The sequence below is a fragment of the Sprattus sprattus genome, assembly GCF_963457725.1.
Source record: "Sprattus sprattus genome assembly, chromosome: 19".
Taxonomy (NCBI): Eukaryota; Metazoa; Chordata; class Actinopteri; order Clupeiformes; family Clupeidae; genus Sprattus; species Sprattus sprattus.
Window position 1 is genome coordinate 5,647,923 of NC_137917.1, and position 5,581 is coordinate 5,653,503.

Here is a 5,581-nt window from a genome sequence, read left to right on the forward strand (position 1 = left end):
ATAGAAACATATCAAATTATGAAATCACAGAAACAGGCAGGCCTGGTACAACAACTAAAGAAGAGAGTTAAATCAATGAGCAGGACAGTGAATGATTGAAGGCGGTGTTGTGGAAATGATATGAGGTTACCTCTGTCTATAAATACTACCTGACTGCATAACTATGACACTGACTGGAATGAGAATGAGAACAATGCTGGGAAGAGAAGGGAAGGGGGTGGCGAGAAAGAAGACACAGGAAGAGAGACACAAAGGCAATACAGCAAGAAATACAGCAGAGGAAATGTGGGAGAGCAAACCTACATATCCAGAAGAGATGAGAAGAACTGAGAGAGGAACACTGAGACCCCGGGAGAGGCAGCCAGAGTGACAAAGCCTGTGTGCCACCAACAGAGAAAATAAAGTGAAGTGACATTGACTGATACTGATGGAGGGAGACAGAGAGGACGGGCAAGCAGGGAGAGAGATGGAGGGAGAGAGCGATAGAGAGATAAACAAAATGGCTGCCCACCTTGGCCGAGAGCTCAGCTAACATTCCTGGAGGGCTGAGACCATGTGTGTGTGTGTGTGTGTGTGTGTGTGAGATTTCATCTTTGACTGTGTGTGTGTGCACACAGTGTGTCACTTTTATTGATATAAACAGTGATCTGAATGTTCAGTTTTATGTTCAGTGGGTGAGAGAGAAAAGAGGCTAGAGTCGGATATTTATAACATAACACAACTAGTGCATCATCTTGCATTGTCACAATTCCATGTGTGAGTCTTTGGCTACTCAAGTTCTTTAATCAATAGATTAAATCCCTCAGGGGACAATGAAATCAGTCATGATTGACAGTCCTGCGGATAGTGCTCTCTCTCTCTCACCCTGCATGGCCTTCAGACTCCAAGAACCTCATTAAGAATGAATGAGACACAAACAGAGACGGGGTTTGTTTTCAAAATTCAGTTGCGCACTTTTATTATTATTTTTAGACATGACATAAAGAAAACAATCTTTTCTTTATAAAACGTCTAAGTGTTTGTTGCGTTGTGCAAAAAGGAGAGTACGATCAGCAAACTGTAAAACGACACAGAAGTTGAGACGGCAACAGGAGGTGGGGCAGGGGGTAAAGGGCGGTGGGAGGTTCTGAGATTGTTCATACAGAGAAGTGCAAAACAAATGCCAGAGACAACCTTTTGCAGGTGTGGGATAGTATCAAACCAAGCCCAGAGTGGAGCCAAGCAGAGGTTCCAGAGCTTAAAACAAGACTGCCACTACTCTTGATATATTTCCATATATTTCCAAAAACTAAAATTCTTACAATTCTATTCCATACCATCTCAGCACATGGCTGAAATGAGTCTCATGAAATGGCTCATTACTCTCTGAAATGGCTCATTACACTCACAGAAGCACCCATTACTGAGTATGGACGGCCTTGGCTTAAACCCTTGAACATATAGAGTGATAATGACAGACACAGCCCTCAGTTCATTTTCAAACACTCATAGGCTCCCCCCCCCCCCACACCTACACCAACCATTTACAGTTACAGTCAGGACTGATGCCCAGCACTGAGCCACTCATAACACATAGCCATTTCTCTGTGATAACTTAATGGTCATGATGAGTCACAAGCTATCTCACTTAACATTGCCACACTGAAGCAAGCAATAATTTCAGCCTACAGCTCTCAAACATTTCAATGGCATTTACGCTCTACACAACTATGCATAAAATAGCTTTGAATGCATTTACAGAAGAAGCCTGCCGAATGTATTGTTTTTATAGACAAAGTAGCGGTAACGTATATATCCTCCAGAGCACCTTGGGAGTGTTTATAAACGGCAGCGATTGCTTTAGAAGTCACACTTTTTGGGTCATTCATGATGTAAACCATATTCTTAACAGTTAACCGCCAATATATGTTAATATCAACGTAAAAGTTCCCAGTCTCATTTCAAGGAAACAAGTGTCAGATGATCTCACTGGGGGTCATTTCAGATGGTTGTCAAGGACACAGGACACACTACCTCCAAGAAGATGGGTTGTGATGTAAAGCTGATAGTAGTAAACACACATCGCCTACATTTCCACAGCAGATTTTCACTGTAAACACACACTGGTACATACATACTGTACATACACACACATTATCCAACACAAACAAATACAAGCATACAGTCAACCAACAGGCACATACTGATAATGCACGCACAGACATACAGTACACATAAGCCATATGGTGAGCACTTCTTTGTCCTGGGAACACAAACCAATCAGACAGTACACACTTTACGCAAGGGCACAAATACTAAAGCTGTAACAGCACAACTGTTGTTAGGGTGGCCATGTTGTACTCATGCGGTGTGCTAAACTGCCTTTTTGGATGCATTTGTGTGGTGACTATAGAACGACTAGGACCCGATAGGACTTTCAATAGGTGGGTGTACAATCTGCAATTGTGGTGACAATTACACAAATAAACACTAGCCTCTACCGACTAATAAACAACCAACTTATAATTGGGCTTTTGTCTTTAACATCACACAGTTGCTGTTGTTGCTGTTTAGTGAATGAAATAATGTGTATTACTGTCACTTCCACCAGTTTTTTACATCAGTAAGCATACAAGTCAAGTAATCACAGGGTCGAGTCAACTTTTGGGGGACTTCTGTCAGATTGTAAAAGACTACGACCATTTCATACAGCAAACACAATCATCTTTTGAGTGACGGAACCACATTAGCTATACACATGCAATATATACATTAAAGAGGAATACACCAGTGTTTTATTTGTGTGTGTGTGTGTGTGTGTGTGTCAGTGTGTGTATGTGTATGTGTTTGTGTGTGTGTGTGTGTGTGTGTGTGTGTGTGTTTGTGTGTGTGTTTGTGTGTGAGAGAGAGTGGGTCTATACAATCACTACACTTTGTATTGCTTAAATGGGAAACGATAACACTGAAGATTTTCCTATTCACCACTATGTCCCAGGGCACAGACACCATGGGCTGAGCAGTTCCCTCTCTCCACATTTCCCTCTCTCTCATATAATAATAGGATATTTTTCTGGGATTTACCTATGCCTACATTAGTTAATTTCTGTAGATGTAAAGTGTGATATCTCCTTACATAATCTGTCTACATAATATGTCATGTACATACCAGTGATAATACAAAACCTGTAATAGGCACTATAAACACTGTGATTTTTTGACATTTTATCTACATTATAATGCATGCTGTTCAGAGATGTTGTATGGCTTTGGGTTTCAATTGATTTTGATTTTGGATGCCCATATTAAAACTGTGAATATAAAGGTAAAAAGTAGGCAGTTCACAAATTCACAGACTATATCTGTAGCATTATGTTTTGGGCTCTCTGGATCAGTTTAATTGATTGACAGTTTCTTTAATTTTGTGCTTTTTTTGCACAGATACTTAGCTGGACTCGCTTGATCCCTGCTTGAAACGTGAATTAGACGCTTTACTCCTCTGGTAGAAGACTACCTGTAAACGTCCTCTAACTCCAGCGCTTCAGCAGAGAAGGGAGTCGGCCAAATCACCAGGCACCTGTCATGACTGGTTCCAGGAGAATTTATCAGCAACATAACCAGGACAAGTCATAAGAGGTTGACATTTCTGTCCGCTGATCATCCTTCTTCTGGTCATCCATAGCAGTGGATTTTCACATAGAACTTTACATGACGAAGATTCAAGAACAATTCGTTAATTACATTAATAATACTGTTACTGTTACATTATCACCATGTGTAAACACCATGTGTAAAGTCCCTTTCAGGCTATAGGCAACAACATACGATAGACTAGGTGTCAGGGTTTCCAAATGACTATGCGATTGCAGCAGGCATTGATTTCCATCATGAATAATAAAACATTCTTTAACATTCTTTGTGATCTGAATCTGACCAAACGTGACTGTACATATGAGAGAATACATTATCCCTTATAGGTGTACACCTTGGAGTTAGAGGATGTGACATACAATGTCCTTTTAGAACAGGGGGCGTTTTGGAGCCATTCTTATACAAATCAATTTCTTTACTCACCGCATCCTCCGGAGTGACATTAAGAAAAAAAAGTTTTTTCTTTGAATTCTCTATATAACTGCTGGTCTTCGCTCTCAGAGCACTGTGGATTTCTATGCATGCATATATATGGGCAAAAATCCAATTTATATGGTTGCTGGTAGGAACTAGTACACAGCTAAGAGATGTATAGCAGGAAATCAAAAGGCCATGTAGAGTAAATATCAAAGCTGAGAGGAAGGTTGAGGCTCTCTCATCTTTGGGTGCTTCTGATGCATCTGAGAGGGTTTGGTCTTCATGCTGAACAACCAGGACCTCAGATTCACACGGAATGTTCCAGTTGTTAGTTCAGTCTGTTGGCAGTCCAGCCAGAGAGGATGATAAGACACAGAGTGGTCCTGATAAGGGGTTTCCGGTCATGCAGATGCTATAAACTTGAACAGCCATGCTTGCCCCTGTTTCTGAAGTCCACTTGTGAATCTTGGGTGTGGCTGCTGTAGGTCTCCTGGCCTTATGGAGATGATGTATCCTTTTCATTCTCTTGATCAGTGAGCCATTGAGACCATTACTGGTGTCATTAACTTAGGTCAATGAGTGTAAAGTATAATTAATCATTCTTGTCCCACATATGAACAATAGGCTCTGCACTGTATTACTCTAGACTATCAGTGATGTCCCGTGCCCCAGTTCCAATGAGAAGTTATGTGCATGCATATAGGCTGTTCCCCAAGGTGGAGGGGATGGGTTGGCAGGAAATTGTTGTATCTTCCAGCAATATCAACAAAAAAAGAAAGATGCTCACTATGGTGTCAACGCTTGTGTAACTTGATGAATAAGTACCGGGAGATGAAGTAATATTTTCCCTCTGAGTGAGTAATAGGTGAGACATGAGCTACGTTGGTTAGCAAAACACAACACAAAAGTGTTTATATGTGTTGAAAAGTCCTTTCCCCAGGATCTGTGATGATGGCGTTGTCATTTAGTAGAGTGTTTGGATTGTCTAGTCATAAATGGGTATTCAGGACAGGATAGCGTTCCTAAGGAGGGGATAGTGAGAGCCTGTTTTTCCTCAGGTGGTGGCGGCCTCCTCAGTGGCTGACGGTGCGCTGTCATTAGTAACTGGTGCAGCATCTCCATCAGAGCTTGCATCTGCAGGAGGGGGAGCTTTCACCAGACTTATCCCCGTCTCAGGACTCTTTGGAGGGGTGATTTTGGGGGATTCACTGCCCAGGAGATCCAGTCCTGGAGCTGAGGATCCACTATCTGGTTTGAGCTCAGGTGTGCCATTGATGGTTGGTTTGGAGTCTGCAGCTGGTGACACAGCTATCTTAGGGTCAGGTGTTGGGCTTGAAGCTGGTTTAGGGTCTGGGGTGGGTGCTTTGGGCTCCAAGGTTGGGGTCACGGCAGGCTTGGACTCAGGAGCTGGTGTAAGTGTAGGCTTTGGATCAGGGCTTGCAGCAGGTTTTGGCTCTGGTGTCACTGGCTTATGGTCTGGAGATGGTGATACAGGAGGTTTAACTTCAGGTGGAGGTGGGGCAGCAACTGGTTTCTC